The sequence below is a fragment of the Triturus cristatus genome, chromosome 7 (genome assembly GCF_964204655.1).
Source record: "Triturus cristatus chromosome 7, aTriCri1.1, whole genome shotgun sequence".
In the NCBI taxonomy this organism is placed as follows: Eukaryota; Metazoa; Chordata; class Amphibia; order Caudata; family Salamandridae; genus Triturus; species Triturus cristatus.
Window position 1 is genome coordinate 1,145,665,242 of NC_140590.1, and position 12,145 is coordinate 1,145,677,386.

Here is a 12,145-nt window from a genome sequence, read left to right on the forward strand (position 1 = left end):
GTCACTTTACACGTAAGCCCTTGGATGCCTACCTGCTCGCGCCACGCTACCCCCTTAGGGCCTGGTGACCCCCGGTCCTACAGGCAACTACTGAAAAAATCAGCAATCCTGTTGCAAACTCCTGGTACATAAATTACTACGTACAAAAAATCTAACAACTGTATGGCCATACGTGAAATTATGGGTGAAACATTGCTAAGGCCTCTCGAAGTAAGTACCTTGGTAAGAGGTTTATGAACAGTTCTCACAGTAACACACATGCCCCAAATATATTGTCTGAAATGCTGAAGTGCCCAAACACAACCCAGAGCCTCTCATTTAATTACTGAATATCTCTCCTCCGTGCTAGTGAGGGCCCTGGAAGCAAAAGCCACAACACATTATTTGCCATCTTCTTGAATTTGAGATAAGACTGCACAGAGACCTTTACCGCTGGCATCGGTGGTAATAAAACACTTAAGGCGTGGCGAGAAGCCCTTAAGTGCAGGAGCAGAACATACATCATTCTTGATACAATAAAAACTCCATTGGGATTCTTTTGACCATGAAAATTTACAACCTTTTTTCAGAAGTTGCCTGATACAGTACATTTTACCAGAGGAGTTGTGTACAAACTTCGAATAAAATCCGCCAGCCCTGGAAAGGACATGACCTCATCTTTATTCTGGGTAATAGGTGCATTCTTGATAGCGTCAACCAGTTCAGATTTGGGACAAATGTCAGCTGAGCTGATTTCATGACCCAAATACGTAACCCTTCTCCTTGCCAGTTTGCATTTGGATTCCTCAGCCGTAAGGCCGTTTTTTTCTAAAACCTGTAAAACCTTAACCAGAATTTTATCATGTTCTGCTCTGTCAGAACCCATAATGAGAATATCGTCCTGGAAAAATACGATATTCTCCATATCTTTGAAAATCAGGTGCATGAGTCTCTGAAACATGGCCGCGGCGGATTCCAATCCAAAAGGCACACATTTGAATTGGAAAATGCCAATGGGAGTGACAAAAGCCCTGAGATGCCTGCTGTCAACATGAAGGGGAACCTGGTGGTAAGCGGAGGTTAAATCAATAGTGGAGAACCAGTGCATGTTTCTGGCGGCTGAGAGTAATTCTGAAATTCTGGGAAGTGGAAGGTACAGCTGACATAAACACAACATGGAGCACCCTCTGTAGGCACATGTGGTGCTCTTCTAGTGTTGGGACAGAGCTTTGGTTCATGCCGAACCTTTGCAGGGCGAGCCTCGGGCATCATACATGGATGCATGCAGGTGCTTGGTATCTGATGTGACCTCTCGCGATATCGTACACATGTTGGCATGCCGTCCTGTCGCCACTTATGTAGTGCTAGGTGCACGCAGACAATCATGACAGGGGCACCAGGAATACAAGTTCTTAACCTGACTGCCCCAAACTATCCAGGGGTAGTCTTTATTTCACATCCCGGCCCAATGTTGGCTCATGGGCCGATACTACAAGCACATTACTTTAGCCATGCATGCCAAAAGACCCGATTTACGAAGGACACTCCCGATTTGCAAAGCAAAAAATGTTTTTATTATTTTTGCTGTCTCCTGTCTGAAATTGCCTCTGCATCAATAGAAGTCAATGGGGAAAATCCATTCCCCTGATTTGTTTTTACAAAATCTCCCCCTTTCCTGCTCTGCAGTGTTGGCATATATGCTTTAACTTCTTTATTCCAAGCACAAGGTGCAGAGGGAGACCGCGCCAGGTGCTGGCTGCATCTTGCTCGGCCTCTAGATGTACACATTTGGGCAGTCACTGGTGGGACCAGGGAGAGAGATAACATCCACATTTTCACATCACACCCCCCCTGCACTAATTCACTCCTGCAGGGAATGAGGCACACGGGACACCACAGATTTCTGACGTCTTGTCTGCACAATAGAGAAAAATGAATGAAGAAATAATATGAAAGAATTGTGAGGAATGGGCTAGGGCGCACCTGACTGAGAATACTGATAAGTAATGACTGGCTGGCTCAGGGGACACAGCCTGGGGATACACAGACCTGCCGGTACAGATTATCCCTAGATGACTCCAATCTTTCAAACAAGTATTTGCAATGCAATCAGTGGCGTAACGATAATTGAGGGGGCCCCCCTGCAAGGTATGTGGAGGGGCCCCTCCGGACTTTATCAGGAGCTCCCCGGCCGAAGTGAAGTGCTGGGGGGCCCCCCTGGAGCTTGGGGGCCCCCGCACTGCGGGGGATGCAGGGCCTGTGTTACGCCCCTGAATGCAATAGGTCTCGCGTTTACACGAGTTTAAGCTATTGGCATTGTAAATGACAATGCCTTTTATTTAAAACATAAATTAAAGGCATTGTCATTTACAATGCCAATAGCTTAAACTCTTGTGAATGCAAGACCTATTGCATTCCAAATGTTTGAAGGCATCGCTGAGTTGCCCCCTTCTGTCTCCCATGGCCCCTGTAGAGCTCTCCATTTGCTACCAGTTAAATAAACAAGCTGGTGGTCACAACTGCGCACAAGAGTCCCTCTTGCCCTCCTGCAGTAAGAGAAACTCATTAAAGAAAATAGTGCTTACAGACTAAATAAGACATACAGTGTAACAACTGAAATAAAAGCGCCAGTTCTCATGGGAGGTTACGAATGAGGACAAGGAGGTACTAAGGAGGGACTAACAAGCCTAATAATGAATCAGAAGCCAGCATTTATGAAGGACAATGACATAAGCCAATGACAAATATGGGCGGAGAGTGGGAGGGGCTTCACCTAAAAAGAGGGGCTGTGGGACGGTGCCACACAGAGGGGCAGATTTATGAGGCCCGTTGCGCCGTGGCGCAGAAGCCTGCGTGATATTTATCAGGCAGCACTGAGCCACTTTTTGTGGCTTAATGCTGCCTCATAAATATCAGTCCCTTTAACGCAGTGTTCTGCGTTAAAGGGGCGTGCAATGGGTGTTGCTGGGGGCGTTCCCAGCAACATCCATGGCCTTTTGACACTGCCCCAGATTTACGAGAAATCGTAAATCTGAGGCAGCGCCAAAAGCTTACGCCTCCCCAGGGGAGGCGTAAGGGAGGCGCAACGGGGAGAAATATCTTTATTTCTCCTCGTTTTTCCTTTTTCTATGTGTTGCAGCACCCATACAAAGAGGAAAAACCTCTTGTGATTATTTTTGTACAGAAAGGTTTCCCTTCCTGTACAAAAATATTCATCTCCGCAACGCAGGCACCCTTGCACCATGGTGCAGAGGTGCCTGCGTTGGCGCAGGCAGCCCATTGTGCGCCGGCGCAGGGGAAAAGGACAGGAATGCGCCGCATTTTATAGATACGGCGCATCCCTGCCCTTTTCTTTTGCCGTAGGGAAGCGCAGCAGGAAGGCCTGCTGCGCTTCCCTACGGCAAAACCTCATAAATCTGCCCCAGACTGTCTACAGAAAGACCAAGTTTAGCCCGTGGGAGAAAGAAACGGTGTATTGAGGTTTGCATACTACTTCTTATGTATTTATTTATGCGATTTTATATAGTGCGGATATTACCCAGAGGTGTCGGAGAGTAACAGGCAAATAAGAGACAAGAAGTATAGCTACTACGGTTACTTATGGTGAGAGTTAAGTATTTACAAATTACATAATAATTACAGGTTACGTATTTAGAAAAGTTTAAGCGATTCAGAATCAGGTGACACAGGTATCAGTGGAGAGCAGACATGGGAACTAATTTAACTCTACGAACTCAGACCACAAAAAGGCGCTAGATGGCAGCAGAGACCGAACCAAAGGCGAAGTGCCTTCGAACATTATCCTAGAGCCGGAAAGAATTATGAAAAGCCTATAAAGTCTACGCTGTTGTTTACGAGCTATAAATAAACTGTATTACAGCCGTTTGGGAACTCTGAGATTGTTAGCAAAGAAAAATGGCAAGAGAAAGCCGTTTCCTGACAATAACACAGCTGCAGCCAGAGACAGCACCGTGCGAGGGCACGAAGGGGGCGCAGTGGGTGGGGACTTGAATTCCTGGTAGCCCCAAAACCACTCCTGGCGACACCCGAGGGACGAACGGCCATGTTTGTAAAGGATGGCGAACTGCATGGTGCGAGGAACACCCGGCGGGGGTTGAGCGTCTGTCTGAGGGTCCTCTGAGCTCCGACCTGGAGTAGGATTTAATCGCTAGGCCTGCCCTTCATTAAAGGCATAATAAAGAAGTAAGGCAGCGGTAGGTGGAGGGTAGGATTCTATTGTACAGTAATGCAAGGGTAGGATTATGACTGCTTGTTATGTTTTTTTATAAAGTGTAAGGGCCCAAAGTTGTTCCCATGAGCCAGCGGCCGTGTTACCAGATTTAAAAGCAGCCTAGATTCATTCACCCTCACGCTTTCCCTGGATCTCGCTCTTTGGGGGTCATTTTCATCCCCCCTTTCATCTTATTTCACTGTTTTTATCCCACACCCCCCGCCCGGCGCATCAACTACTTCTAAAAACATATGCGGGCGCCGGGCCCATTATCATTTGGAATGTTGGGGGTTGTTTTCCATTTCATTTTCCCTGGAAATTGAGAGAATCGTGAAAATTCAAAGCAGCTGGCCTGTGTCATTTTTGAAAATGTTGAAATTCAGTTCAGCATTGAAACAGGTGTCTTTCAACTTAAGTAAATTAATGAATCGAAATATTACCTCACAGAAATGAATGGATAAAATTAAGTTATTCACATTTTTGTAAAAATTTAAAAACTCACAGAAACTGAAATTGTTGGTCACTCCCTTCATGGATGGCAACTGCCAAGGCACTGGAGTTCAGTGGACACGAATGGTCATTTCTGACTCCTGCTTGTGGCCACTAGTAATCTACAAATATTGCTAACACGCCCCTGGTCTCCTAAACACATTGGATCATTGTTAGCCTGCCCATTCCTTCCTAGACCCCTCAACCTGTAGACTACGAGCTGACTTGGGAAGAAGATGACCCAGGCTGCTTCACTTACCGTATTCTTTATTATTCTTTTATTGCAAGCTACACCACCTACATCCCCTACGGACTGCAGCGACCGGCACTATCCTCATTACACTGTCCCCCCATTCAGGAGAGGATTTAAATCCATGTGTATCATACAAAAATCTCTGGCTGGGAAAGGATCCATGCTGATTGAGGCTATGATGCACCCTTACCAACCACAAAGAACCTTAAGATCAGAGGGCAAATACCTGTTAACAGTTCCTAGAGTAAAACGCACCAGATGTGGAGGCCGAAGGTTCTCCTACTGTGGGGCGAAACTCTGGAACATGGCCCCCCTGCATATCCGGTCCCAAATCAACCACGTCAACTTTCGCAAACAGCTAAAAACCTTACTTTTCCCATGAACTATTACCAATGAGTAGAGTGTCCGTTAGCGCGGGGATGCCTCTGGGTAACCAGGCGCTTTACAAATGCTTTTTCATTCATTCATTCAAGTTGTACAGCCTTTTGCTCCAACCAGTTCAATCTTGACTCGCAAGGATGTCACCTCACCCACAGAACCCTGGTTTGTGAGGTCAACCCTGCCAGTTGCAGTGCGTTTCGGGTTGAATTGGCCCATAGTCTGCCATTACTGGGCCTGAAAGTGACAGCATATGCAGTTATTGCTGTTGGCTGATTAACCAGTTTTTCCTAGGTACAGGAAATAAAACAGCGACTTGTTATATTTCCTTGTCCGCGACTGTTCACACAGAAAAGCTTTGTTTAAGCTAGCACGTGTATACCAGGATTGCAAAACACAAAAATGAGTGGCAGGCTTCAGATCATGCACTAGTACAGTAGATCAAGTCTTCAGACTTCTGTGTATCATCTGGAAATACGTCAAGATAAAGGAGGTAGCATTTGTTGATTTGATGGCAGCTTTTGACCTTGTACCCAGATGTTTACTATGGGATTCACTAAAAAAACAAAAAGCTCTCCCCGGCCTATTAACACAGATAAAAACGCTGCACAATGAAAACAATGCTAGAGTCCGTTGGGGCATGAATGGGGAACTCACAAAGCCAATTCCAATAGAGAGAGGAGTGAGACAGAGTTGTGTACTTGCTCCCACCCTGTTCTCACTCTACGTAAAATACCTACAAAACAAAAAGCAAATAACCCTCCCAAATTGAACGGGAACTTGGTACAGGCGCTGCTGTTCGCAGATGATACCATGCTGAGTTCACAGACTCGAAAGGGACTACAAAACTTGATGGATGATTTTAACAGCTATTGCAATGTAAAAGGCCCAGAAATAAACACTAGTAAAACCAAGTATATGGCCATAAACCCACCCAAGGGTATTAGCAATAACTTTACGTTGAGTAATCAGAGAATAGAACATGCCACTAATTTTACTTTTTTGGGTATACTACTGGACTCCAAATTAGCATGGAAACAGCAAGTCAATCACTCAGCACTACGGTTAGCCCAAGGTGCAGGGGCAGTCGTCAAGAAGTATAGTTTGTCCTCAAGCAAACCTGTGACACCCGCTCTCGAGCTATATAAATGCAAGGTCCGGGCAGCAGCACTGAATGGATCCGAGCTATGGGCATTAGTGACACTAAACAACTAACAATTGAGGAAAATAAGTTTGCGAGAAGACTATTGGGGCTACCCCCATCAACACCACTTATCCCAATGTTCCACAATTTAGATATGAATTGCCTAGGGCATCTCGCTTCTTTACAACCAATTCTTTATTGGATACGTTTGTGGATAACACCAGAACTAGTAGTATACAGAGAAGGTGCACAAGAATTATTGCCCATTGACACATGCCTCAACTTCCCTTTGCTAAGATTTGTAAGGAAATGGCTCATAGAATTAGGTCTTGGATCATATTGGACCGAGCTGCACAGTTTAACATCTAGTTGCAAAGACATACTAAGAGAACTTATTGGCAATACATACTGAACGTACTCCACTGTGACCCGAGACTAGGAAGGTTAACATCTCAATTCCTTACCATTAAACCAAGCCGGAGTCGGGAAGAACTTCTTGACAATGTACAGCCGTACTTAGGAAGAACTCTGTATCTTCAGTTAAGGTATAACATCCTACAGACTAAGATCCATATAGTAAACTGGGGGGTCAAGGGAGAACGCTCTTGCACTCTATGCACTACAAGCACTTTAGGGTCCATAGAAAGCACAGCACATATCCTATTCTTCTGCCCGGCATATGATATGGCAAGGAGGAAATGGATCCGACCATTATGCAATTCAATGGGATTCAGAAAGCACCAAGAGGCTCTGAGGATATTGACAACTAGCACTGTACCACACGTCATATTTGCCTTATCCCGATACTTTTTTATAGTGGGACTGATAAGGAAAGAAGCGGGGCTAAAGCTGTGACGTACCAAGGACCAACGCATTTATGACTGTGAAAGTATCTTGAATTGTACAAAACAACTAGTCATTTTTCCTTTTTATTGTATTATAAGAAGCTTTTTTATCTAATTTTAAAAGAGAACTTATTGGGGTGGTAACAACGGAATGTTATGGTGATTGGTTTTAATTGTTTTATCTGAAATTGATGACTAGTTTACTGAGAATATTTTTATATACGGCTTGATGTATTTTAGATTGTATTGTGAATGATTGTATTACTATGAAACTTCTATGGCCTTTGGCTGAAATAAAGTATTTCCACTGAGTGGTGAATATGTCTTCCGAACCGGAGACTTGAGGTCCTAGCCTCTTGTCCCTATGTTTACAGTCTCCTTCTCGGCCAGAAAAAGATTAGGATGAGGTGGTCTCACCCACGTAATGTGGCATGCTTCTTTATTTTCCATCTCACCCCACCCTGGTAAGATAATAGTACAATGGTGGACTCAAACCGAATCGGTGGGGGAGCTCTTAAGATGCACTATGACTCTGGATAATACCGGGATCCAGCTATTAGATTTAAAACACCTTAAGGTATACCACAAATGTATGCTCTATTTGGTGGAACCTTAGGTATGATTAAAATTGGATTTCTCGAATGCTTATGGGTGCCATGGTCCCATTACCCATGGGGGTGCCACTCTTGTAGTATTATCTCACCAGGGTGGGATGAGGCGTACAATGGTGAAATATCCCACATCACGTGGGTAAGATCACCACAACCAAATCTTTTTGTGACCCAGAATGGACCTGTAAACCTAGGGAAAAGTAGCAAGGACCTCGAGTCTCCAGTTCTGGAGAAGTATTCACCACACCTTTTTGTGTTTTGTATATTGTGTTGAGGGAGGTAGTGTGGTGGTCAGACCTCCCTTTCTCTTGAAGTGGTTTTGTGGTATACAAGAATTGCGCCTTTCTCCTGGGCATAGACTTCTTTGTCTGACCCATCGGTGTTGCACACTCAACTATACTCAAGCACGTAGATAAAGCCGACACCTTCCAAGCCAAACTCAGGTCATCGTCTGCCATATGTGCAAGTTTTTACATTTTCGTTATGCTGACATAATATCATGTAATATCTGGCATTTGTTGTTACGCTTGTTATGCAAAACGCCTGATATTACGCCTTATCAGGAACATTTCCATCCGTTTGTGGAAAAAGTCTTTTGCTGGCGAACTGGAACAAGGTGAACAAACAGGTGAGTGGCTGCTGTTTGCTTCATGGGTGATTTAGCATTATTTTTAGTGCTAAACGACAAGTTTCTGGTTCAAGTAATTTTCCACAATTTCACGTACTTACACAAAAGGAAATTATGTGAATTTTGCACACCCCTATTTTTAAAGAGGGTAGATGGCACCAGTCTTCATATGTAAACACTATCTGGGCAGAGTTAGTGAGCAGCACTCATCACATAGCAATTTAAGTGTCACGGATAAGGTGAGTGCAATCTGCATTTCATTCTCCCCCTGTTAGTATCACAAAAATAGAAATCTTGGCACCATTGTGCCTTGTTATCATCCCATTTCCTGTTTTGGTGAGCACTGTGAAATAGATCATTCTGTGCTCCACGGTCACTATAAAATGCCAGTGGCATGTCTCAGGTCCCTCTACATCTGCCCCTGGAAGGCTTGCCACCCCTAGTGCAGTGAGTAATTTAAAAAAGAATGAGTGTCGGTGCCCAAAGCTCTGCTCAGAAGACCAAGGCCAGTGCTATTATATGAAGGCACGCCAAATACCAATGCTGTGTAGTCTTGAAAACACCTCATGTCTCTTTAATCCTCTACCAAACACTCCCTGCCCCTTTACCTCTCTCTTGCAAGTTCCTGCTTCCTCCGTATGTGATGGTTTTGCGTCTTTCTCTTGCTCCTTCTTTCCCTTTTGTGTGTTTTTCCCTTTCTTGCTCTTGGTGAATGTTTGATGAAGAAAAAAATGTGCTGGTCCCCAAACATAAGTGCAGGGCCCCACCTTCAAACACCGGCTCAAATTAACTTAAGCAGTGCCCTGGTAAGACGTGAGACAGATAACTACTGTTAACTACTCACACTAATCCCGTCCGGGGAACAACCTTTACAACGCAACTTTTACAACGCAGTACCTTTACAACGCATTTTTTACAACGCATAATCCATTACAACGCATGACATTACAACGCATGACACTACAACGCATTTTTAAAAACTACCTTTACAACGCATTCCATTACAACGCATACTACCATTACAACGCATACCATTACAACGCATAATATTACACTACACTATCCAACACTTACCCTACTGTTGCACCCCCTGGAGTTAGAATAGTAATTTTTACCCCTATACTATCCAACACTTACCCTACTGTTGCACCCCCTGGAGTTAGAATAGTAATTTTTACCCCTATACTATCCAACACTTACCCTACTGTTGCACCCCCTGGAGTTAGAATAGTAATTTTTACCCCTATACTATCCAACACTTACCCTACTGTTGCACCCCCTGGAGTTAGAATAGTAATTTTTACCCCTATACTATCCAACACTTACCCTACTGTTGCACCCCCTGGAGTTAGAATAGTAATTTTTACCCCTATACTATCCAACACTTACCCTACTGTTGCACCCCCTGGAGTTAGAATAGTAATTTTTACCCCTATACTATCCAACACTTACCCTACTGTTGCACCCCCTGGAGTTAGAATAGTAATTTTTACCCCTATACTATCCAACACTTACCCTACTGTTGCACCCCCTGGAGTTAGAATAGTAATTTTTACCCCTATACTATCCAACACTTACCCTACTGTTGCACCCCCTGGAGTTAGAATAGTAATTTTTACCCCTATACTATCCAACACTTATCCCACTGTTGCACCCCCTGGAGTTAGAAAAGTAACTTTTACCCTTATACTATCTAATACTTACCTTAAATGCAATTTAATATTATGCGTTGTAATGGTATGCGTTGTAAAGGTATTATGCGTTGTAATGGAAATGCGTTGTAAAGGTAGTTTTTAAAAATGCGTTGTAGTGTCATGCGTTGTAATGTCATGCGTTGTAATGGATTATGCGTTGTAAAAAATGCGTTGTAAGTGCATGCGTTGTAAAAGTGTGCGTTGTAACGTCATCCATCCATCCCGTCCGCCTACAAAAGTATCGAATTATCACAGTAGTAATCCGCTATTATACGTTTTTCAGGTTCATTGTTATTTTTGACAATTCTTGAATACTTTGTTCTAATTTTAAAGTTCATTTGAATTTGAGAGGGGGTGGGCTGGAAGAGGAGGGGCAAACAGTGGCATAGTGCTCACGCACCGTACAAGGGGGTGCCTTGAGTCATTTCATGGGCATGACCGATTTGGTTTAACTACCATCCCGATGGAGTGGCTGTTGCATTTGTTGTCCCTTCTCCTTTCTGTAGGTATCCCTTGGTCAATAGCGGCCAGTAAGTTTTGGCGGGAGGGGGCGGACAGGACATACTCACATGCACACGCACACATACACATAACACTCACAGCAATGCATTCACACACGCACACACACTCACACACACACACAAACACATCCATTCTCAGCACTCTTCACCAACATTCATACATGCAAGCACCAAACATTAATTTAAAAGAAAAACAAACCCTTACCTCCAGCCAGCTATGTCTCAGAGATTCCAGGAGGCTTGGGACTGCTGCCTTCCCTCAGCAAGGTCAGCCAATGAGGGAAGGCAGCAGTCCCAACCTCATCACAGAGTGGGATGGGGTCAGTGAGGCTGCTGACCAAACTCCCTCTGTGATGAAGTGTCACTGATTGACACTCGACCCTGGGCGCTTCAGGGCTTAAAACTGAAGCGCCCAGGTGCAAGGCAATCAGTGACGCTACCCCTCGTCATTGAGGGGAGGGCCTCAGGGACCTTTGCTGAGCTGCGGGACATCATGCCCACAGGAGCTGTGACTTCCTCAGCCCAGCAAAGTTCAGTTCAGGCAGCCAGGAGGCTACGCATTTAATGCATGCCTGGCTCCTGGATGCTTGACCTGAAATGAACGGTGTCTGTCAGGCTGACCCTTGTTCAGCCTGACAGACACTGTTCATGAGGAGCAAAAGGTGGAGGGGCGTGGCCCCTCAGCCCAATGGATCGGCCGCGGCTGCCCTCGGTCACAGGGCTGCTCCCATGGGAGCAGCGTTAGGGGTGGGGGCGGGTAGCCAACAATAGTCCACCTCCCCCTCTGTTCGTCATCACCTATCTCACGAGGTATAAGGTCTTGGGAATCACAGATGCCCCCTCTTTGTTCCTTGACAAGGGCACCCACTACACACACTACTACACGGTGTCGGCAAAACCACGTAAAATATCTGACCACTGACACCGTTCCCTAAGAAGAGCATGAGGGCTGAAAACTTCACAGAAATATACTGGGGCTACTGTGGACACCGTACTTCTTCACTTATCATTCTCTTCATGAGAAGTAGAGAGGGGATGTGGCTTAATGGCCAGAGCTACCGACTTTGGAGCGGGGATACCAGATTTGAGTCTCAGTGTCAGCTCAACATCCTGTGATGCTGGGCAAATCACTTAATCTCTCATGTCTACCAAAAATGATTGTGTCCTTGTATAACGTAACTGGTGCTCATGTAAAGTGCTCTGATACCTCCGGGTCGAGTTCATGCTATATGAAACTAGAAAAAAAAAAAAAAGCAGCTTTGCATTGGCAAGGCGGGCAATTGGCTGATGGGCCTCTGGCAGAGGCCAGTTGATGAGACCTTTTTCTTTGTAAGAGATGCCCAAACTAGTGGGGGCAAATCACAAAAATTGA